This window comes from Euprymna scolopes, chromosome 14 (genome assembly GCF_053919585.1).
Source record: "Euprymna scolopes isolate OS-2025 chromosome 14, ASM5391958v1, whole genome shotgun sequence".
Taxonomy (NCBI): Eukaryota; Metazoa; Mollusca; class Cephalopoda; order Sepiida; family Sepiolidae; genus Euprymna; species Euprymna scolopes.
In genome coordinates this window covers 60608834-60635002 of record NC_136495.1, presented here as the reverse complement: position 1 = coordinate 60635002, position 26169 = coordinate 60608834, and the positions used below count along the sequence as shown (strand labels likewise).

At 32.9% G+C, this 26169-nt stretch overlaps 2 protein-coding genes across 4 annotated transcripts in view; one reads left to right on the top strand and one right to left on the bottom strand.

Annotated features, from left to right (window-relative positions):
- The window catches only part of LOC145293042 (leucine-rich repeat-containing protein 56-like), a 252031-nt gene extending 228091 nt beyond the window's left edge, over positions 1–23940 (bottom strand). Inside the window, exon 1 of one of the 2 annotated variants that reach the window (XM_080139348.1) lies at positions 23816–23940. The gene's annotated coding sequence lies outside the window, so the exon portion shown is untranslated. Of the gene's footprint in view, positions 1–22032; positions 22056–23815 lie in introns of those variants that run through there. The other variant, XM_080139349.1, reaches the window with a different exon arrangement.
- Positions 1–26169, top strand: part of LOC145293043 (thymocyte nuclear protein 1-like) — a 177672-nt gene that overhangs the window by 115007 nt on the left and 36496 nt on the right. The window lies entirely within an intron of this gene.

Genomic DNA, 26169 nt, shown 5'->3' with positions numbered 1-26169 from the left:
TTTGTAAACATTTTTTAAGTGCATGTGTTTGACACGCAATCATATACAATCTTAGTGAATTAATCCGACACCATTTCAGAATTTTTTTTAATATATGTATATACATATATATTCAATCTCTTCAAGTTCCATTACCCCAATCTCAATTTCTAAAACGCAGTTAATGTGACCTCTAATTTCTCTACAATGACTTGGAAATAATTTTTTGATCTATCATTGTTGGACATTTATTCATTTATTTCAATTAAAAATCTTGTTTCAAATTTATAAAAAAAAAAAAAAAAAAAAAACATTTTTGTATGTTTATTGCAAAATTTTAAATTTCTTAAAAGATGCCTCTAAGAGTTTTTTTTTGTTTTTTTTTATGTCAATTTTCACAACACTATTGTGACCACATGCCTACAAAAGGAGATTTTATTCACATAATGGCATGCAGTAACGTCTGCATAACATCTCAATAATAACAACATGAACGAAGGACATTTTATTTATTAAAAAATAACAAAAAACTTGTATATCTGATGATGCATATTTTACTATCTTAATAATAAAACAAAAGTCAAGTTTTAAAAAAAATAGCACTTATGGACCTTTTTAAAGGTAAAGAAAAGACAGAAAAGTCTGTATGATGTATGTACCGGTCATGGAGCGAAGATAAAGTATTCCAAAAATCATGTAACTTGATCAAGTAGTTTTTTTGTTTGTTTTTTTTTTTTTTTCATTTAAGAAGATCAAATTTTACTCTGTGTTAATATGGAGGAGAGGGAGCAATGGACATTAAGGAATCAGAATAGACAACCTACTTTCATTCCAAATTTTTATTTTTGATAATGTTGGAAAGAAAACCGAAATGTAAGAATTAAAACCAAAAAATAGTTTATTAACATGACATGTATTTAAAAATTTTTTAGAAAATAAAATTTTCAAATTATGAAAACATTTTTTTTTAGAAGGGTAATTTTATAAAAGTTAAAAGCAAAATTGGAAGAATATTAAAATGGCTTCAGCCTTCACTTATTGGTAAAAAAAATGTCAAATTTGTTTTTCAAAACTTTTTTAAAAATCTACTTGATCAATTTTTGTGATTTTTTTTGATTTTTTTATTATACCATCTTCATTCTATGACAAGTAAATATATGATAAAAGTTTTTCTTCGTGTTTGTTTATAAGTGCCAATCTGTATAAGCACAAAAAAAATTTAATGATTTTTAATAAAAAAATTGATTATTAGGTGTGGATGGAGTAAGTTAAGGGAACCTCCGCCAGCATTTCCAACTAAAAACAAGATCCCCCATACACACACATAAATATGCATGCATGTGTGTGTGTGTGTGTGTTTATATTTATATATATATATATATATATATATACACACACACACACATACTAGCTGCACCCTGCCACACGTTGCTGTGACTCAATTTGGTGTAATAGAAAAGTCTAATAAAAAGAGAAAATACATGTTTCTTATATTCTTAGTACAGCAATTCACTCCAAAGAGTGAAAAAAAAAAAAGGCGAGAATGTAAAAAAAATGGTACTCTTGCAGAATTGGATCCTCAGGAGTTTCCATCTAGCATGGCTTGGACTCGACTAACAATCAGTGGATTAAGCCGAACGTTGCTGAAATGTTGAAACACTAAATTGAGTTTTTCTTTTGTTTTTGGTATTAAAAAATGTGAGTTTTTAATTAGTATTTGGATGAGGGAGGAGGCATTACAATACACAGATTCGAAAAAGTTGTCCAAAAATAAATAAATGAAAGCAAATGGAAGGTAAGTTACGTTTCTACCTAATTGGATGATTTGTTAGTGCTTTTATTTAATGTAAAATGTTTAATCAGCTCAAAAAACACTGTTTATCAATGTATTTGAAAAAGACAAATGGTCGTGGACTCTGTTGAATATATTATGGTTGGGAAAATAAGTTAAAAACTATACAAAACCGTGTTGGAAATCCACAAAATATGTTACCGTGACATAGGCTGACATATTCGGTGGATTTCTGACATATTTTGTATAGTCTTTTAGTTTTAACTCACTTTCCCAAACTTAACGTAATCAACAATGTCCGCCACCATTTGTATTTTTCAAATATACCGATAAACACTATTTTTCGAGCCGACTAAACGTTACATTAAATAAAAAGGGGTTTGTATTACTACAACCAGATACGAAAAAGTTGTCGAAAAATAAATATATAACAAATAAATGTTATCAAAGGTAAAATAAGTTACTTTTCTACCTAACTGGATAAGATTTTAGTGTTTTTATTTAATGTAAAATGTTTAATCGGTTCGAAAACATGCAGTATTTATCAGTATATTTGAAAATTACAAATGGCGGCAGACTGTGTTAAGCACGTTAAGTTTGGGAAAATGAGTTAAAACTAAAAAACTATACAAAATACTGTTAGAAACTCACTCAATATGTGTTACTGTAACATAGGCTGCCATATATCCAGTGGTTATTTAACAGTAATTTGTAGAGTTTTTTAGTTTTAACTCATTTTCCCAAACTTAATGTGTTTAACACAATCTGCCGCCATTTGTAATTTTCAAATATAGCGGTAAACGCTGTGTTTTTCGAGCCGAATAAACATTTTACATTAAATAAAAACACTTAAAAATTATCCAGTTTGGTAGAAAAGTAACTTATCTTGCCTTTGATAATATCTGTTATACGTTTGTTCTTTGACAACTTTTTCGAATCTATGTGTACAGTAATACAAACCCAATAAAAACACTAATACAAATATCCTCAAACCAGGTAATCACTAAAAGGGACTCTTAAAAGTCGACACCGGTATCGAGCAAAAGTTTGTTTACAAACTTTAAATGGGTAAAATATAAGCACATTATTGAAAATGTGATCATGTGATTAAAATTTAATTTAAATTAACCATGTTGTTTAACAAATTAAAAAATATAATGCAAGATGAAGTTTTAAAATGATTAAATGATTTATTTTATTTAAAATTAAAAGCATTGCCCAATAAAAATGAAATTTTGGGTACTTATGTATTTTTGGTGCTGTGCTGCTGAAATACTAACATTATTTGGAAAACCATTATTAATGAGGAGCTGAGGGTGTTTTATAACTATTCTGTGCTTCCACCTTACAATTAAAAAAAAAAAAAAAAAAGATATTGTGAAACTTCAATTTAAACTGGTAAAAAAACCTATAAAAATAGCACGGTAGCATCTGCCCTCGAGAACAATATCTACTGTAAAATTAAACCAAAATTTGGTGCTTATGTGTTTTTGTACCACGCTATTTTTAAATTGTTTTTTCAGGTTAAATTAAAGTTTCCAGATATCCTTTCTTTTTTTTACTGTAAGGTGTAAGCACAGAATAGTTACAAATCATCCTCCCCCATGTTAAGAATGGCTTTCAAAATAACCTTATTATTTCAGCACAGTAACAAAAAATATTAGTGTTGGGACGATTCCTAATTTTTATACGATTCCAATTCCGATTCCAGGAAAATATTGATTAACGATTCCGATACCAAGTACGATTCCGATTCCTAGGGAATTATTGTTTTGAAATATACCAGGTAGTTTTATACATATGGTCGGTAGTTCCCAAATATGTTCCCTAACTTTGGTAGAGATATTTTATGTCTACACCGTCGTGTTTTGGTTTAAATAAAATTATTATATAGTAAACTAAACGGAAAACTTAGCAAAATTTATTTTAGAGAAAATTTATTTTACTTAATTGGAATACAGAAAAAAAACTCAAAGAAAATAGAATTTACCCTTCAGAGAAAAAACAAATAAAATAGAATTTATATAACAGAACAAAAACAAGAAAATTAGAGAATAAATACACACGATTCATTATTTTGGTCCCCATAATTAACAGATTTAATGAATTAAATAAAAAATATATAGCGGAAGAGAAAGAAAATATATACTAATTAAATATAAAAAAGATAAATATTTAATTTAATAATTTATAAATGAACGTGCGTAGTGAAAAAAAACAATATACCATGTGACATGGCGCCGTAGATACAAAATAACCTTTCCAAAGTTAACGACCATATATGAGAAATACCATTAATCGAAAGTTTTTGTGTTTTATACCAAAAAGGTAGGTATAGCGAAAAGTTACAATTAAAGGAATTTCAAAAACGATTTTTTGTTTGGCTATTGATAGTTGTATTTGTGACGGCAGTTCTTCAGACCTCCATAATTCACAAGGAGTAGTTAACACCTATTATTTTTTCTTACTTTTTCATTGCTTTTACACGTTGTTTCTAACGTGAAGAATAAGTTTAGCCAAACTAATTTTGAAATAGGGTATATCAAAGGAATACGTATAAAAATGATACCACTATAAAAAACAAATGAAATACTAGATAAAATTGAGCAAACATAATTACCAAAATTACAGAAAAAGATTAAAAAAAAAAAAATGGTGAAGTTTGTTGAGTGAAATTAATTATTGAAAGAAAATTAATTGAACTAATAGAAATGTTAAATAAAAAAAATGTCACATTTCAATATTTTTTAATAATTAAATTCTCAGGGTTGTCGAAATTAAAAATTAAGTGATTTTTTTATTAGACTTCTTTCGAAGCTTGTTACCTTGAAAAATACATTTAAAACCCTGTTTTTTTTTAAATAAATTGAAAAATAAACGCAATTAAAAAAATTTAATTGATAATTGAAACTTTAAAAACATATTAAACATTGAAAAATTACTTATCTCACAAATTAACGTCCAATAAAGTAGATCCAGTCTTCATACAAGAATTCGGTTATAATAAATATATCTTTCCCAAACTTAAAAATTAAATCTTTTTTTTTTTTTTTTTTTTTTTTGAGAGAGAGAGTGCTTTAAAATCGCCGGGGAGTGCCGCCTAAAATTTTAAAGAAGTAAATTTTAGGAGTTTAGTGCCTTTCAAAGACGGTTATCATAATTTATTATCATCATTTAATTTCCTTTTTTTCCTCCCCCCCCCACCTTTCCACGTGGTTCAGTAGTTAACCAGTGCTCCTGTTGCTGTCAGTCAGCTATCTTTACCTAAGTTTTAATTTCTAGTTAAAAGAATTTTTCATGAATAGAATCAGCATTTTTAAAAATTATTTTTTTAGTTGTATATATTGTATTTACTCTTTGAAGTTAAGGAGGGTTAAAAAAAATTGGTGACACCTAGATGGTGACGTAGGCAAAAAAAAAAAAAAGACACTGCGATTTCGACCCTCACTAATAAAACTGCTCTGAGTGACTAGTTGGTAATTTTTTGTTTCTTTTCTTTTTTATTTTGCTCCTCCAATTTATTTGGATGCTTCATAGTTAAATGTTTTAACATGTTGGTTGTGGTCATGTTAGATGGTTTTATTCCTCGCGATATTTTAATTTCACAGACTTTGCAAATGGCTTTCAACTCATCATCTTCATCAACTTCAAAAAGTTTCCATGCAAGACTTTTTTTGGACTTTGGCGTTGTGCGTTCTATCCCAACCATTATCAATGGACCAGAGGTCATCTCGTCAGCATCAGACAGGGCCAAACTATTTGCAAAGAACTTTGCAACTAATTCTACCCTATGCAACGAAGGCTATCAACTCCCCATATTTCCTCCTACAACACAGAACAAGCTAGGTAACATACAAATATCCGTGCATGAGGTCGCCAAGCTAATCAAGAACCTAGATTCTAGTAAGGCAACTGGCCCTGATGGCATCCCAATTATAGTGTTAAAAAAGCTTCAACCAGAACTTGCTTCCATACTTACGAAACTATTTAAGCGCTGCCTTAAGGAGAAGTGCTTTCCGACCCCCTGGAAGACCTCATCAGTTTGCCCTGTATTTAAGAATTCAGGTGATAAGTCCTCTCCCTCTCAGTACAGACCAATAAGTCTCCTGTGTGCTATGAGTAAGTTGCTGGAATCCATATTAAATAGAGAAATAGTCAACCACCTCAGCAGGAATAACCTTCTTAGTGACACACAATATGGTTTCTACTCTGCAAGATCTACCGCAGATGTGCTGACGGTTATATCCCACAGGATTAGTGAATCTCTTGACAAAGGCTTCCTTTCTAGGGCAATTGCTCTCGACATATCAAAGGCCTTCGACAAAGTATGGCATAAGGGTCTACTTCACAAGATTTCCAGCTACGGTATAACTGGAAATGTTTTCTCAATCATTAAATCATTTCTCTCCGATAGGCTCATAAGAGTAGTGGTAGATGGACAAAAATCGGAGGCCTGCAATATAAATGCTGGAGTCCCTCAGGGGTCAATCCTGGGCCCAACTCTCTTCCTAATCTACATCAATGACCTCCCTAAACACATACATTCGTTGACATCTATGCTGATGACACGACCATCTACGGCAACACATCAAAGGCTGTAAATGACAAAGTTCTTTCAGATTCTCTCTGCTCTGATCTCTAGCGCGTGGTTCAGTGAGGGAAGATGTGGCTGGTTACCTTTAATGCATCCAAAACCAAACTCCTATCCTTACATCATCAACGCTCTGATCCCCATCTGGCATCAATTGTGATGGATGGCTCTCGTCTGGGTGAGGCCTCATGTTTTGACAAGTTTCTGGGTTTGACCTTTACTCCTGATCTGAAATGGAACACGTACATCAAGTCTGTTGCCAAGGTCGCTGGAAAGATGGTGGGATCCTTCTACCGCTCCAGAAGATATCTCACTCCTGATGCAATTCTCTTTCTATATAAAAGCCAAGTACATCCAAGGATGGAATACTGTTGCCATATCTGGGCAGGAGCTGCTAAAAACAGCCTATCCTGCCTTGACAGAGTACAAAATAGACTTCGTGGCTTAGTGGGGGATGACCTTTTCTCTACCCTGCAACCTCTCTCCCACAGAAGAGACGTTGCGAGCCTATCCTTGTTTTATCATTATTTCCATGGCAGGTGCTCGTCTGAACTCCAATCCCTGGTCCCCCCTCGCCAATCTTTCACGAAAAACACCCGTCTAGCTGAATCCACTGTGAAAAATTTCCCCCACTCTATATCTGTGCCTTAATCAAAATGCGGATTCCATGAACAAAGCTTCTTTCTTAGAACTGCACGCCTGTGGAACTCTGTTCCGTCTGCCTGCTTCCCTCCGGACTACAACTTGGATGTCTTCAAGTCCAATGTTAACAAATTCCTAATGAACCGTCCCCCTAATTAAACACTTCATCAAATCTCCACACTAACGTAATGTACTTGCAATAACCCTTATCCCTGAGTGGCTTCTGGGCCTTGATAAGTGGTGATCACTGTAAAAAAAAAAAAAAAAAAAAAAATCTGCTAAAAAAGACAAAAAGAAAAAAATATAAAGGGATGGGGCGGTAAATTGTACCAACCGGTAGTTAACAAAAAAAACTTATAGAATTTAATTTTTGAAACCAATGTATAAAAGTTTACATAATGAAATGCAAATATGCATTTTCTTTTGAATTTTTTTTTTTGGTTGACTGTGTTCAATTCACACATGGTTGATGCGGTTCAATATTGCTAAACTATAAGTCTTAAGTAAAATTCTATTTATAAATACTTTTTAAAATGAAATTTAATTAATCGTAAATATTATTTAGACATAAAAATTAATTGATTACAAAACCTTTTAAAAATATATATATTAATTTCTTTTTCGTTCGGCAAAGAACTGCGCAAAACACTTTTAATTTTCAATTTAAAATTCTAGAAAAAAGATTATATTATTCTGCTTTTAATATAATCAAATTCAGGATTTTATCTTTCTGGAGAAAAAATTTAAAAAATGGATTTTATTTCAATGAAATCAAAAAAAAACTTGACTGAATTGAATTAATTACCCTTGAATTAACGAAGGGGTTATTTAATAACTTTAGGTTTGGAAGAGATAGGTATGGGGTCGATTTTTTTGAAACTTTAAAAGAAGCCGACTACTGTCAAAACTTTGCGAAATAATACAACGTGATCAATTTCATTTTAGAGATATTTCTTTCAAAAGCCTTCTTTTAAAAAAAGAAAAAAAAGTACATTGTTCTATTAAACCTTTTACTGTTTAAATAATTTGATTTTGCTCGTTTTATTATAAGAAAATATAAGTTGAAAAAGCATTTTCATTCAGTATTAGATTTGTCAGTAAAAAAAAAACAATCGCCAAAAAGATAAGCGTTTTTTTTATTTTTACTTGCAATGTAGAGCCCTGCATACTTCTTTTCAAGTTAACTCTTTTGTAGTTTTGATTACAATAGATCTGATTGAATGAACCTTGTAAGGGAGGGGCACTAAGCATTGCCCTGTTAATAATGAATTTCTTTTGTTTCTTTTTATAACATGCTACATTTCTCTCTTGCGGTTAGAAATATCAGGAAATTTTTTTCTTTTTTTCAACATCAGACTAAAAGAATCGTAATGAAGGAATCGGAAAATTAAGGTATTTTTTAACGATGCGATTCCGATTCCGATACCTCCCAAAATACACGATTCTTACGATTAATGATTCCGATTAATCGTCCCACCACTAAAAAATATATAAGTACCCAAAATTTTATTTTTATTGTTCAATTATAAAATAAAACATATTTAATCATTGTAATACTTCATCTTGCATTATTTTTTAAATTTGTTAAACGTGGTTAACTTAAATTAAATTTTAATCACATGATCACATTTTCAATAATTATGTTATTATATTTTACCCATTTAAAGTTTGTAAAACATGTAAAAAAAAAACCTTCTCCTCGATACCGACGTTGACTTTATGAGTCCCTTTTAGTGATTACCTGGTTTGAGGATATTTGTACAACTAAACGTCAAATCTGCCGAAAACTTTTCTGTATTTCACCTAACAATTTCTTTAATAAAGAAAAAGCATTCATATTTTCCTATATAACCTTCTGTAAAAAAAAGAAAAAAAGTGTACTTTCAATTTTGTTAAAAAAAGTTTTCTTACGGTAAAAAAAAAAAAAAGCAAAAACAAAACAATCGAATCCTTATCGGACCTTAATCGCGTTGTTCTTTTGTTTTTTGTTTTTTTTCAAGTTAAATTCAACTTTCACAATATCTTTTTTTTATATATAATTTCACAATATCTTTTTTTGTAATAATAAATTGTAAATAATAAATTTTTTTTTTAATAAATTGTTAATTGAAAGCACAGAATAGTTACAAAACATCCTCCCCTCTTGATGATAAGAATGACTGAAAAAAAACAAATAAAAATAAAAAAGATATTTCAGCACGTTACCAAAATGCATATGTACCATGAATTTTCTTTGAAATAAAAAACAAAAAAACTGTACTTTCACCTAAAAATTTATAGTTTAAATAATAAAGTTCATATTTTCTCATATAGAAACAACTGTTTAAAAAAAAAAAAAAAAAAAAAAACGTGTGCTCCCAAGTTTATTTTTACGACAAAGATGGTTTTGTTAAGGTTCTTTGACTTTTATGTTTCAACTCAAAATGCACATTCTAGTGAGCAATTTGTTTTAAATTAAAAAAAAATGGGAAATGAATTTAAATTTAAAAAATAGAGGATTTTTTTTTTTTTTTTCACTTATCGATTGGAGTCGTCAAATCGTGGTGGATACATTGAAATAACTACCAGAAGTAAAAACCGAATAGTCTCACAGAAACGACTTCGAAAAATATTTTTATTTTATTTAATATTTTTATAATTTGATATATTAATTTATTTTAATAATATAAAAACATTTCCTTGGCTCTAAGGAAAGTCTATCTGAAAATTTCAATTAAATTGGTAATGTAGAAATATGGTTTTATTGATAATGAACAAACCAAAAATTACATTTTTATATATATAGATATATGTTATGTGTGTATATATATGTATATATATATGTTATACTTAAATATATTATACTTAAACATATATATATGCTAAAGTGTATTGAACTGAAAAAAACTATTTCTTCAAAAGTGGCTTGTACGTAAGTAGAGCTTTTATAAGTAAAATTATATAAACATCTGAAAAGGCCCTATGCAGATCGATCTATGTTTCAACGTTCACCATCTTGTTGTTGCTATTCAACCCCTGAGAAGACAGTTAATATCAAAATATATATTGGTCTGCATTGGGCCATTTCTGATGTTTATAAAATTATATTTCAAATATTATGCAGTTCGTAGTGGGCAAAGTGCACAAATTTTACAATTACATTAATTTCTCTTTAACTTTCTTATTTCTATTTTTTTTGATTGCTATCATAGTTTCAGTTATAACTATTTCCTGTGATTTTTGTTCTTAATGTTATTGTTTTTATTTTTTCTACTACACATTAGTATTTCGTTATTGTGGGCTTTGATTATCATTTCCATTGTTCAAGGGTTAATTATAGGAAATCTTTTTCAATAAGAGTTAAAATTTCTTGCTGAGTTTGGTGTTTAGCATCTGATTATAGTGACATGAACCAAAAGATGTTTCTCTTTTTCCTATTTTTATTTTTTATTGTTGGTATCTTGTTGCTTTTTTTTTTTACACAGTGGTCACCACTTATCAAGGCACGGAAGCCACTCAGGGATAAAGGTTATTGCAAGTACATTACGTTAGTGTGGAGATTTGATGAAGTGTTTACTTAAGGGGGCGGTTCATTAGGAATTTGTTAACGTTGAACTTGAAGACATCCAAGTTGTAGTCCGGAGGGAAGCAGGCAGACGGAACAGAGTTCCACAGGCGTGCAGTTCTAACAAAGAAGCTTTGTTCATGGAATCTGCGTTTTGATTTAGGCACAGATAAAGAGTGGGGGAAATTTTTCACAGTGGATTCAGCTAGACAGGTGTTTTTCATGAAAGATTGGCGAGGGGGACCAGAGATTGGAGTTCAGACGAGCACCTGCCATGGCTTATATTCCATTTCAATATTATGATACTATTTTTTAAAGCTGGGTTGTATATGTTTGTTGAATTTGTAAATACATTTTTGTTGCCAAGCCTACATTCGATAGAATTGGAAATAGATTTTATGATTGATTGGTGTGGGTGATTGGACTCTGAGGTCACATATATTGAATTGCCCTTATCCTTTAAATGTGGTGCCTATATATTTTTACTCAATTTGAAAGGAACATCAAAAAGGTTGTTATTTTTATGTTAGCTGATATGTCGACTTTAAAATCTAAATTTTTCATATATACATCGATACTATTAAATAAAAGGAACTTTGTCTGTGTGTGTGGGAGTTCGTTCCTTATAGACTCCAAAATGGTTGGGCCAATTTTTATGATTGGTTGGTTGGTTGTTTTTGTTTTACGGCATATCAACCCTTTTCAGGTTATTTAATGCCAAATCCGGTGATTTTGAAGAAAATTTTTTTAATAGAATATATTTGTTTTTTTGCAAGTCAGTTTCTATTTAACCCATAGTTGGGACCCTAATAGGTACTACCACTCCGGGTCAGAATGGACCTAGGAGCAATGGCAATTAAAGGGTGGCTCCACACTCCCCAGAGCCCACAAGCTGGGGCCTCACCATCGGATATAGTTTAAGGTCATATCCAGGACCCCCATTGAGGGACTTTTACCCTCTGCAGGGGGGCAGTCGGTGTATTCTAATGCCCCACCGACAGGGCCACAATTTTTATGAAATTTCACACAAATGTATGTATCTAGTAGTGTTCTTAGGTTTTGTATCAGAATGTCTTCAATAAGTATCAATAATCGTAAAAATTCTATGAAAGGAGAAACAGGCAATTTGGGCCAAAGTCAACACCTTATACAGCCTAACATCACAAGTAGCCTAGTAGGGGATGCCCTTTTTTCTTCGCTGCAACCTCTATCTCACAGAAGAGACATTCCGAGCATGTCTTGGCTTTATTGTTGTTTTCATGGTAGGTACTCGTCTGAGCTCCAATCTATAGTCCTTCCTCACCAAACTTTCATGAAAAACACTTGTCTAGCTGAAACCACTATCAATAATTTCCCTCATTCTTTGTCTAAATCTAAATGTAGATTCAATGGGCAAAGCTTTTTTCTTAGAACTGCACGCCTGTGGAACTCTCTTCCGTTTCCCTGCTTTCGAGCTGACTGCAATATGGTCACCTTAAAGTCCAACGTAAACAAGTTCTTGATGAGCCGTTCCACTTAAGTAATCCAATTTAACAAATTTTCACTATTAACGATTATGTAGTAAATCCATCATTTCTATATAGACCAATGTCGGTGGTATAAAATATATTTGTGAGGATATATTATATTTCTTTTAGTTTGTCAGTACAGTCAGGAAGCAGGAAGGGAATTTCAAAGTCTAGCAGTCCAAGGGAAGAAACTATTAGAGTAGGAGGCTTTCTGGTATCTAGGGACTCGACAGTGAAGGGGTGGGATTTTTGCTGCTTGTCAGCTTAGTCTGGAGTATGTACATTGAAGGGGTACAAGTTTGTCAAAGCAAATGCTATTAACTTGTAATATAATGGACTGATCCAACACCCCTCAAATGAATGGACTGTTACGTCTATAAAAAGACAAGCAAACTCTCCTCACGTGGGAGACAGAATTTAGTACTAAGCTGTCAATGGACGCTTAGAAATGTGTGTACCTTTTTACCTAAATAAACCTTTTCTGTACAACCCCAGTAATGACTTGTTATTCATATAATCTACGATATAACAACTGGCGACGAAGAATTCGAACGAAACTCACTAAAAAACAAAGCGAAGGAAAAAGCACACAAGAAGATTAACGAGCAGAAAACAAAAGAAATCCAAAGAAGGAAGAAGAAAAAAAAACTTCGACAGAGCCAACATTTAAAAAGTAAGTGTTTCAGTCTGTTACGGTCCTAAAAAAAAAGAGAAATTGACATTTTGAAGCGAACATTTTTTTGAAAAGAACATTTAAAAAAAAAAAAAAAGAAGTGTCCATTTCAAGTTTTATTCGGCTGGAAGTGTTTTTTTTTTCTCTTCGGAAGGAAATTGTGCTTTTAATTCATTGAATTTATAGGACATTTGAGTGAATCTTTTGTTTAATTGTGTGGTTTTGTAAAAAAAAAAAAAAAAAAATTTTTAACATGGAGCAATTAGCGGAATTCACTAGAACTATGCAATCGGCATTGTTTGCACAACAAAAGCAAATGGGATTACTTCAGCAACAACAATTGAAGCAAAGTGAAATACTACAGAGTATTTTAACGCAGCAGAAAGACTGTTGTTTCGCTCCTGAAGGAATAGCAAATTCTTTATCCGAATTTGTATACGAGCCGACAAATGGGTTAACTTTTCCGGCATATTTTCGGAGATACGAAAATATTTTTGCTAAGAGATGTCAGTTTTGGACAGACGAAGAGAAGATTATCCTTCTTCTTCAAAAAACTTGGATCTCAGGAAAATACAAAGTATACGAATTTTATCCTGCCAAAGAAACCTGAAGAGATTTCTTTTAGTGAAACAATAAAAATATTTTCAAACATTTTCAGTGAACGAGATAGTCTATTCTATACACGTTATAAATGTTTAAATATCACGAAGCAGGAGGATGAAGATTTTATTACTTATGCAGGGAAAGTGAATGCTCATTGTGAATCCTTTAAATTAAAAGACCTCAAAGAGGATATGTTTAAAAGTCTAATCTTTGTGCAAGGTTTAACAGCCTCTAAAGATAAGGATATTCGTTCAAGGATATTATCCATTATGAACCAAGACACAGAAATAATGTTACAAAAAGTTACGGAAGAGTGTCAGAAACTGTTAAATTTAAAGCAGGACAATACAAGCATCGAAGGAAAAAATTTTGAAGGAAAAAATATGGGAAAAAAAATGGAAAGGGTGATGAAATGTGCTCACGAAAAATCCTGTAAGACATGTGGGGGGAAAAAACCACTTCACTAAAGATTGTTACTTTAAATACAAAATATGTAACAGATGTAATAAAAAAGGCCATAAATCAACGGTATGCAGGAAAGGAAAATACCGAAAAGCAGAAATAAAGACCAGTGATTCTAAAAATGAGTCTAGGTGTGATAAAAGAAAATATATTGAAATTAAAATTAATGGCTGTAATGTGAACTGTCTTCTAGATACGGGAAGCGACATAAGTATAATTGACGAAGTAACTTGGAAGAAAATTGGGTTTCCAAAGTTACAAAATACAAAAAAAATTGCCAGAAGTGTGTCTGAAAATAAACTAAAATTTAAGGGTGAATTTTTTACCAATGTGTCTCTAAAGGAGAATGCTGTGAAAACCAAGTTATATGTCGTACCGGGGAAAAATTCTAATTTGTTCGGTATAGACTTAATGATTCTTTTTAATTTATGGGGAAAACCCATAAGCTCATTTTGCAATAAAGTAAGTCTGGCGGGTTTAGAAAATTCTAAACTACCAGGGAAGTTTATTGACGAATTAAAAAAAGACTTTAAAGAGATATTCTCTGAAGGTTTGGGTTGCTGCACGAAAACGGAGGTGAAATTTGAACTAAAGGACGAAGTTAAACCAGTTTTCAAACCCAAAAGAAAGGTTCCATATTCAGCATTAGAAACTATAGAGAAAGAATTAAAGAGACTTCAAGATATTGGAGTAATAGAAAAAGTGGGCTACTCTGAATGGGCTTCACCCACGGTTTACGTTAAGAAGAAAAATAATAAGATCAGGGTATGCGCGGACTTTTCGACAGGTCTAAATGATTGTCTCAAGGAGCATAACTACCCGCTACCTACCCCAGAGGAAATTTTTTCGAAGTTAAGCGGAGGAAAAATTTTTACAAAAATTGATTTGTCTGAAGCGTATTGGCAAGTAAAAGTCCAGGAAGATTGTGCTAAGTACCTGACATTAAATACCCATAAGGGACTATTTTCACTAAAACGTTTGCCTTTTGGTTTAAAAGTAGCCCCAAATTTGTTCCAGCAAATTATTGATACAATGCTAGCAGGTTTGGATTTTGCTATGGCTTATCTAGATGACATCCTTATAAGAAGTAAAAATGTGGAAGAGCATAAGATCCACATTGGCAAAGTATTCGAGGGAATATCAAACTATGGATTGAAAGTGGCTCTCGAAAAATGTAATTTTGGGATGGACAAAATTGAATATTTGGGACAAGTGATTGTTTCGAAATGGTAGAAAACCTAATCCTAATAGGACTGAAGCAATCAAAAACATGCCTAGACCAGAAAATATAGTGCAGCTACAGTCATTTTTGGGACTAGCAAATTATTATAATTCTTATATCCCAAATATGCATGAACTAAGAGCACCTTTAAACAAATTATTGAAAAAGAATAAAAAATGGCTCTGGACAAAAGAATGTGATGAAGCATTCCTAAAGATTAAAAAATGTCTGTTATCGGATTTAGCACTAGCTCACTACGATCCGAAAAAAGAATTAATTGTAGCAGCAGATGCGAGCGACTACGGTTTAGGTGCTGTGCTACTACACAGACTCAAAGATGGATCGACTAAACCAATTATTCATGCCTCAAGAGTTTTGCTACCCGCAGAAAAAAATTATAGTCAGATAGAAAAAGAAGGTCTGGCAATTGTATACGCCATGAGGAAATTTCATAGGTTCATCCATGGAAGATTTTTTATCTTGGAAACGGACCACAAACCTTTGTTATCGATTTTTGGTTCCAAAAAAGGAGTTCCTACTCATACGGCTAATAGGTTACAAAGATGGAGCATGATTCTGTTAAACTACAATTTTAAAATGAAACACCTGGCATCCAGCAAAATTGCACACGCAGATGGTTTGTCCAGGTTGATCCCAAATAAAACTGAATTACTTGAAGAAACTGTTATAGCTGCACTAAAAGAAGAAAATGAACTAACAGATATATTAATAAATACTGTTAGGGAACTTCCGGTAACACTTGAGGAAATAAAGAAAGCAGCAAGAACAGATGAATACATTAACAAGATAAAAAAAACAAGTGGAACAAAAAGAAAAGAAGAGGAAAGGATTAACAGTTTTTCCATTTTCAAAGTGCGATGAAACTCTAATGTATGCAGATAGAGTGGTAATACCTCAAGTATTACAGAAGAGAATTTTAAAAGAATTCCACATGGGACATCCTGGAATCTCCAGAATGAAAGCACTAATGAGAGCATATACGTACTGGCCTGGAATGGATCAGGACATAGAAAAAATGATAAAATTATGTAAGGGTTGCCAACTAGCAGTAAAAGCGCCGCCCACTAAGACGCAACCTTGGCCTAAAACAGATATACCATGGACGCGGATCCATATAGATTATGCAGGACCTCTAAAAGGATATTATTACCTGGTAATAGTAGATAGCATGTCGAAATGGCCAGAAATTTTTAAATTCAAACATCCTACAGCGGCAAACAAAATAAAGGCGTTGGATGAGGTATTTGGGCGTTTTGGCGTACCAAAAACAATTGTTAGTGATAATGGCACCATGTTCAAAGGTCAAGAATTTAAGATCTACTGTGAGTCACTGGCCATAGTGCATATCACAACACCAACTTTTAGCCCTCGATCTAACGGACAAGCTGAAAGATTTGTCGATACTTTTAAACGAGCGTTAAAAAAGAACTATAACATCGACACTGAAGAAAAAAGTCTTCAGAAATTTTTAGCAGTGTACAGGATAACGCCTAATCTGAATACAAATGCAAATTTATCCCCAGCGGAAATAATGTTTGCCAGAAAAGAATGGTCTACATTATAAAAGGTCAGACATTTTCCCACAAAAAACATATAAACCAACTCAGACCCCGATATATTGAAATAGTTAAAAACAATGAAGTACCGATGGAAGTACTGTATGACATTTTTCACATAGAACCTCCAAAAAAGGAAGCACCAGTAACTGAAAATACAAGTCACTCTCCAAAATCAAAAAATTCGCAAACGCAAATTTTAAGGAGAAGTGAAAGAAAAAGAAAAAGAACTGAATTTTTTGGACAAAGTCAAAAAAGAAAAAAATGGTGAAGCGAAATTCTAGGGAAGAATTTAGCTTGGGAGGAAGGTGATATAATGGACTGATCCAACACCCTTCAAATGAATGGGCTGTTACGTCTATAAAAAGACAAGCAAACTCTCCTCACGTGGGAGACAGAATTTAGTACTAAGCTGTCAATGGACGCTTAGAAATGTGTGTACCTTTTTACCTAAATAAACCTTTTCTGTACAACCCCAGTAATGACTTGTTATTCATATAATCTACGATATAACAACTTATAAAACAGGCACAGGGATGTTAGAGGTTAAAGCTTCGTTGGTAGTGTTGGCCCTATTATTTGAGACTCTGTTTTGAGTCCTGTCTCAGAGGGAGAGACTAGTGGTAGATGTACCAGTCCGGATGTGACAACAATACCCCATACATTGGCGAATAGTGGCTTTGTAGATATATAGGATATTATCAAGTGTGAGTAATTTTCTAACACAGCTTAAATTGAATTTAAAGCCATGTTTAATTTCAGAAGCGTTTCCCATGGGTAGCTATTCTGTACAAGTCCTGAAGATGAAGAACTTTTAGTCGGTAGCTGTTCTGTACAGATCTTGGACTTTATAATTTTGAAGGCAAAGAGCAAAAGATCCTTCTTGTGTTGACACGAAAAAATTATGTGCTGGAATGCGCAAAGATTCAATATTTTTATGAAGCAATTCTGGTTTCTGGTTGGTGGCTAGCAGAAATTTTTTATATAATGGAAAAGTTCATGTTTAATTCTGTTCAAAAATTATGTATACACTCAAATGTGTAAAATAAAACAAGTTACAAGTCTGATTATCTTCAAGTCCAATGTAAACAAGTTCTTGATGAACCGTCCCCCTACGTAATCCAATTTACAAAGTTCCCACTATTTATGTTTACTGTACTTATTTGCTTCCCCACGAAAGCAAATTAGGCACAAGGCCGTTTTTAATGTGGGGTAAAAACCAGCTCCCCTAAAAGTAGGCAAAAAGGGGGCACTCTGGTTACCAAAAATAATAATTGTCCCAGTATAGAGGGTTTTCCCTCCATTGACTGGTACAAATTATCTTAAGTGCAGCATCTATAGAACAGATACTACACTTTGAGGTATTTATTTGCTCCCCCACTGAGCAAATTAGGCACAAGGCCGATTTTTAAAGTGAGGAGTGAAGGGGAAATGGGGACCAACTCTCCGGGGAGTAGGGGAGCTGGATAGCGACAATTGGTATGAAGGGTAGCCCCTACATTGACCAAGGTCTTATATGTGGGGTCGCCCCCACATATGGTCCCTGCTTGCAGCATCTGCCGGAACAGATGCTACACTTTGATCCCGGCCCGAAGGCCAAATGTTTACTACGCTATAATCACATTGACTAATGTATACCCATTAATCTGTATCTTCAAGTCACCTCCGAGCCTTGATAAGTGGTGATTCCTGTGTGAAAAAAAAAAATAAATAAAAAAAAAAATAAAAACCAGAAAAGTCATTTAGTTCATTTAGATTTTAAAATTTGCGCATGTAAAAAAGGGAGCCCTTTTTTAATTTTGTTCAAACTTTCACTATTGTTGTTTTCTTAACTCCAAAGTCAGAATCCGTATTAATTTTTACTATAATCACAAAGATCCTGCAACTTATGTCCCTGATAGTAGCCCCGTATATCAAAGTGGTACCGTGCCTTGTTTGTTTAAAAAAATTATCTACAAGCTTAAGTTTATTTTCAGTAAAATTAATACTATCGGTTATAAATTACATATTTTTCTGGAGTCAGGATTATTTACTCTATATTTATAGGAAAAATTAAAATATAATTGACACATGATTTGTTTAGCAACTTCCAAGATGATAATCCTATGCTTTTTAAATCTAAAATGGCAGCTTCAGAATCTTCTAACATGGTATCAGATGTTTTTAGGGGAAATTTTTTCTCTGATTGTCATTTTTAAAGTGAATATTTAGTGATTTTGATATACCATTCTTACCTTTCTTGTTTACCTTTCTTCCTTTTTGCTTTGTTTTGCAAGTGTGCCTGTTTTTTTATAGTAAATGATCGTCTGTGAAGAGCTGCCCATAAAATGATAAAATTTAAATTGTGAAACATGCATAAGATGGAAAGGGAAAAAAATATACGCTAATTTACCTAAATAGAAAATTGCATGTGAACAACTTGAAAAGCTTGGTGTTAAGAATAAAAGGAAAAAATATTTAGACTTTAAAGTGGTGGACCAGTTCTGTTTCGCATATAATTATAACGGAAAATAGAATTTTTTTTTTTAATCTTAATCATTTTTTAAGTGTGTGTGTGTGTGTGCGTGCGTGCCTGTGTGTGAGTTGGGTTTTATTTTTTATTTCATTTATTTTTTTTGCTGAAAATGTATACGTTGAGACATGTTACAAATAAATGATTACAAAATTTTTATGTTAATGAAAGTATTCATTTTGCTGTGAAGGCTACAGTTTCAAACAATTCATGATGGATGACTTTTGTTCCATCAGAAAATGACTTCCGGTTTCCACATCCAATACTCAGTAACTTTCTCTTAGTTTTTACTTTTTTAGTTAAAATTGATTGGAATTGTTTACAAAAAAATACTGTTCTTTTGTGCTGCTCTCTCGCTTCACATATATGTGCACACAGGGAGCCGTCACCCATAAGTTGGGAAATCTATCTAAATTTTAGTGTGTATGTGTGAAAGTGTATCATTTTTCTACTGAAAATATATCTGTTGAAACATGTTATAAATAAGTGATTACAAAATTGTTATAGTCAATTAACTTTTAATTGCCTGTAAATTATAAATTGACTTTTAATTGTTCTGTTGCATGGACAATTTCCGTCTTTTTAAAGCTCATTAAGTCTCGGGTATATATGTGGGTCATCATAACTGCCTGGTTATCGTTTTAAGTTAAATTGTTTTGCAATACTCATCCTACTCTAAATCTTATAGTATTTTTTGTTAATTTTAGTGCCAAGTTCAAACTGTTTTTATTTGCTTTCAAAAGGAAACAACAATACTGAAAATTTGTTATGAACATGCATAAAAGTTATCTCTATTTAAAGAAAGAACTTTTCATTGTTTTACTGTTAAGTACGACTGTTTACAATTGTTCTTGAAAAAAGGGTAATGAAAATCTGTCCCCCATTTCCAAACGCACTCATAAATTGTATATTCCTTGTAAACAAGCAGTTGCAACATTTCTTCACCATGATGATAAAAACTGATAATCATTAGGATGAAGGGACAACAGACAACATCAATTGCAAATGGTCATTTAAAACGTTAAAAAGATGTTATCTGCTTTTGATTGAGAAATATGAAGTGCCTTCAATTAGTTTCCAGATATTTTTTTTTTTTTTTTTTTTTTGTCCAGGCATTTAAAATTGTTGTAGACTCTTGAAAATTCAGTATGTTATTGCTATACATCTTATGAGATGACCGACCAATTTTTATGATTTCAGGTTCAAATAAATAACTACAGCAGGAATTAGAATACACCCTATTAAAGCTTGATTTTCACAGCTGGTGAATTTAAAAAATGCAATCTGGACATACTTTAGAAGAACGATATGCAATAAAATTCTGTTTGAAACTTGAAAAAAATGCCACAGAAACATATGAAATGCTTCTAGTAGCTTTTGGACCATCTTGCATGAATCGAGCATCAGTCTTTGAGTGGCATAAGAGATTCAAGGAAGGTGTTGAGTGTGTGAAGGATGATAAGAGGTGTGGGAGGAGTAATGAAGTCATAACACCAGAGTTGATTGGCCAGATAAAGAATTTCATGTATAAGGACCGTCATGTATCTATAGAGACAATAAGTGCACAGTTTGATGTCAGTGTGGGAACTGTACACACAATTATTTGTGAGAAACTAAAGATGTGGTAGATTTGTGCATGGTTTGTCCCAAGGGTGCTCAGAGAAGATCAGGAAGAAAGATGTTGTCATGACAGCAGAGAGATGATCAAGCTGACCAATTCAGATCCCGCAGTTCTTGATCCTCTGTTGACCTGTGATAAAAGCTGGATCTCTTGCTATAACCCAGAGACCAAGAAACAGTGGAAGCATGCTGGCTCTCTCAGAGCAAATCCACTCAGAAACTTATGATGATCCCTTTTTTTTTGTTGACAACACTGGCATGATCTACATGCACTGGGTTCCCACTGGACAGCCAGTTAAAAGGAATACTATGCTGAGATTTTAAGGGAGTTTATGAAGAGATTCTGATGAAAGAAGCCAGCACTCTTCAAATCTGGTCAGTGGCATTTCCACCAGGACAATGCAGCAGTTCACAACTCCATCATTGTCACAGACTTTTTGACCAAGATGGGCATCAACACAGTTCCCTACCTCCCCTATAGTCTGGGCCTTGTTTCCTGTGACTTTTGATTATTCCCTAAGCTCAAGGAAAACCCTTGGAGGCTGTTGTTATAAGATAATTGAGGAGATGAAAGAGGCTGTGACAATAGTCATCGATCCATTCACGCAAGAGGACTTCCATGAGGCCTTTCAGAACTTCATTGGAACGGTACAAGTGTATTGCTGCTGGAGGAGATTACTTTGAAGGGGACTAGGGTTTCATGTGTGTTCTATCAATAAAAGGTAAAATTTGTTATTATGTGAAAGAAATTCAAACAAAAGCATAAAATAGAATGGATAATGTTGCAAGAATAATCAAAGCGACTATTAAGTAGTCATTTTGTAAATCACAATGAAAACTAGTGTGTTCCAAAAATGCTATTCTGCCAATCTCTAAATCTTGATACCATGTTTCACGGCAATATTGTGTAAGCCCACAAAAATTGAGGACAGAAGGGGGGAAAAATAGAAATTTAAATTAATAACCTAATGAGGGTTTTGTTTTGACAGAAATCATAATTCGAAAAATATGCATTTAGAATTGAATATTTAAAAGTATGAATAATCTAAATGACTATTGTCATATTAACTCCAAAGACCACTCAGTGTTCTTTGAATTCCAATCTGCTATTTGTTTATTCTGTCAATTGGGAATGTAAAAGAAAGCATTTGGAATAGCCAATCAAAATCCATGAAAATAGAAAGTGTAGTTGAAGGGAGTGTTCCATATTTAAGTCGAAAATGTAGAGTATCTAACAGACAATAGCGATAGTGGGGTGAAAAAATATATTTATTAATGGTTAATGGTGCTATGACAAAATAATTAACCTATGAAAACGACTTCCTGGTGTAAGTGGGTGCAATATTGGCAGATGCAAGTATGAGAGTGAGAGTACCTCCAGCTTCTTTCATAGATGCCTGTCGAGCCAGAAAAAAATGTAAAAATTATTGAAAGTGAACAAAACAAAAGCTTATTTTCCAAAACATATTTATCAAGAATTGGCCTAAATGGTTGCCAAAGCTGATTTGTATGTGTAGGTGTTGGTTAGAAAACTATATTAGTCAGCAACATTACTTAACTTTATTATAAGTATAATTATTACTATAAACAAAAACCATTGTTGCATTAACCGACTAATTAGCAATCAGTTTCTGTCATTGAAGTTTAACAACAGTAGCTTAAGTTTCTGCTTCGTTTAAGTAGAAAACATTTTAAATAAAAAGTTGATAAATACATCAACATCACAAATTGTATATGGAAAATATTAAATCATTAAATGAATGAATAACAAACAAATTTATTTTAAAAACAATTATTACAATTAAACAAAAACTTTTTCTAATGGTATTTACATATTAAATCTACCAGAATGTTTTTCTGTGTGTAACAAATTGTTTCAACATCTGATTGAACATATAAAGTTATTTGGGGCTACTGTTGCATAAGGGTTTCATTAAAAGAGTCTTAGGAAGAGATGCTTAGAGAGAGTCTTTTTAGAGAGAGCGAGAGTAAGAGTCTTATTATTGTGTTTGTCTTGAGAGAGAGATGAGGCTTAGAAAGATCCTTATTACAGTGAGGGATGTTGTAAGACTCTAAGAGAGAGATTTTTGTTGTATGAGACTTGTTGTAAGAGTTCTAGAGAGGGATAGTTCATATTATAATTCTTATATATTAAAATGTTCTTTCTTTGTTGTGTAGAATGGAAGAGAAGGAGAAAGCTCTTTGAGTGAGGACATGATGATGTTGCGATGTGTATGTAAAGACATATAACACAAATATATAATACAATTGGACTTTACCTTTTTTTTAAGAATCATAAGACACAAGACGAGCTTTACAAAAAACACTTGATGGTTTATTCTTCACATGGCCGTGATTCCATCATCAAGAATTCAAAGTTTCACATTTTTTCCTTGAAGTGACGTCTCGCTCCTAGACGTCTGAATCTCTCTGAGTTTTCTCACTGACTGTCTAACTCTCAAGTTTTTCTCTATCCCTCGAACTTTCTATTTTCCGTGACGTCATACACATGTTAAAACATGTGCATTCTTTCACGTGTCCTGGACATACGTGTCCAAAACTTTTCCTATTTCTACAAAAGGAATTTTAACCTATATTCAATATGTTAAAAACATTATCTTATAAGCTGCATTCTTTCAATTTAAAATTTCATAACAAACTTGACAGCTCACATTCTTTTCTTGAATATTTTATCTATATTCTAAACAAATGTTTATTTTACATTTTTAAATTCTCACACGTAATCTATTTCTAAACTAGATTACGAGGTTCGAATTCCGCCTATGCTTTTTCATTTTCATTTTAAACTAAATTCTCTATTTTTATACTTACATGAAAAGGGGACAGCCCTTATCATGTAACACTACTACACTATCAGAACGAAATTTTGTAGTCAATAAATGAAGTTTTCCGATTAAAAAAACAATGGTTTTTACTGATTTTTTTTTTTGTCAATTCTAATAAATTACAATGTTAGCTTCCAAATTACACAGTCAAAATTACCTGAATATTATTGAATTATTTAAAAAAAACAAAAAAAAAAACTTTTAAGCGTGTAAAACATTGCAGTTGAAATCGAAACAAAATTACCTTCTTTTTGAACTCTCCTGTGTCTTGCATAAGCAAATGCGATCATTTTCTTCAAACTCTATTTTCTATTTTTTTTTAATAAATCATTTTCTACCTTATCAATCATCTTAAAAATATGAGGCATACGTAGATACCATTGTTTCCATGTGAAATTCGCTATTAAGTGTCAGTTATTTTATTACCAATAATTCATCAGGCTGAATATGTAAATCTATGCTTTGTGACAGATTTTATCTCCAAGTAACGTTTCCTCTAACCAATCAGATTCATTGGTTTTTATTACTCTGGCTGTTAGGGAAGTTTTAAAATTTCCAGGTAATGTCAGTGAATGTCTGTGAGTTTCTTTATCTATAAGAAGAAAAACTACTGGACACCTTTTTCATGAAATTTGGACCATAGATAATAGATATAAAACCAACTCCTTATGCTTGACTTATTTTTAGCGGAAACAGGCAGAAGTCTTCCTTTAAAATAAATGTACTCATGGATTAAAAAATACTGAAAAGATTTTTTAATGAAATTTGGACCATAGATTTATACAAAATTTGAAGGGGGGGGGGGGGCAAAAAAAGATAGTAAAAAAAAGCTTGCATACAGATTTTTAAGAAATTTAGTACATAGCAAATACAGGGTGGAATGATAATTTTTTGCCCTAAAGAAAACAACACTATAGCTTTATTTTAAAATTTTTAATGCCAAAAATCAATTCAAATAACTTGATTATGTAGTAGAGCTGACATCTATTCAATGTAGCTGCCTTCAGTTTCAATCACCATCTCAATATGAGTCTGGAACTGGGAGCATGCCTTTTCCACAAATGCTGGCAGGAGCTTGGCGAATATTTGACAGATGACAGTAATCAGGCTTGCTTTTGTGTTGTGGGAGGTCATGTTGGTGATGTTCTTGACGTATGACCAAACGAAGTAGCCCAGCGGGTTCAGGTCAGAGGAGAGGGGCTAGTGAGAAAAGGATACAAATTCATAGAACTCCTGAAGCCAAGCCATTGGTCGCTTTGGACTTGTGGGCCGGCACCGAGTCCTGATGCCGCACACAGTGTCTGCAGCGGCCACCTGATTATATCAGGGGATCACCACATTCTTCAGCACATCCAGGTACACTTTGGTGTTGACTTTCAAGCCAACTTTGAAGATGTGAGGTGGCATGATGTGGCTCTCACTTGAAATCACACAAAATACCATAACCGTGGCTGGAAACTTTGTTGAGTTGTGCTCTTAAGCATTGAGCTGTCCAGATTAGCATTTTGATGGTGGTGGCAATGGCCCTGTTGTCATAACTTGAATTGGTAAAGAGCATGAGTTGTAGAGCAGTGCATCTCTGATCTTGCTCGTTGAACATTGTGTCATTTTCAGACATGATAGAAAGGCTCCTATCGCTCTTGGGATTTGTACACAACTGGCCAACTAGTAGATCATCTGCAACAAAAAAAGAAAACTGGTTTTCATCAAATGCAAATGGAATCATGTCTTTTATAGAGCAACAATTTTATTGTTCCACTCTATATAAAAATTAATCCTTAATATTTATATTGTTGCACCCTCCCAACACAGGAAGTACTGCGATATATATATATATATAGAGAGAGAGAGACAGAGACAGAGATAGACAGACAGACAGAGAGAAAGTCATTTACATACAGTACTGTTTCGTTGTATCACAACTCATCAATACAGCTAGACTAGTACCTTTCCCTAGCCAGGGATTTAACCTACAGCCATCTCATTGATAGTCAGCAGTTCCACTCATCAGCCCATGGGATCTGTGCTCGGAAATCATCTCAATAAATGTCCATTTAAATAAACACTCATCCACCGCTTTTACAGTGCTTGAGCTGCTTGTTTATTTACAAACGAACAGCAAGCCTCACTTTATAGTCATTTGAGTAGCAGGTAAGATACATTTACGACAGTGCTCTACACAAAGGAGGGGGGGGGCTTAGTATTGTTTCATTGTATCACAACTCATCAGTGCGGTTAGACTAGCACCTTTCTCTAGCCGAGGGATTGAACCTACAACCATCACGTTGATAGTCGGCAGTTCGACCCATCAGATCAGTGCTCGCAAATGACTTCAACCAATGTCCATTTAAATAAACACTCACCCACTATTTTTACAGTGCTCGAGCTGCTGGTTCATTTACAAGCAAACATATATATACATATCTATAATATGAATGTCACCTGTCTGTTTAAATGTATGTATGTATGTCTGCCTAAAACTTTTGACACAGGCAACAGATTTTCACAAGACCAGTATTATTTTGAAGCCAAATATCAAAAAAATTGGCCAAAACATTTATTCCTTCACCCTCAATCGGGCAGTTTTCTACAAGGAGG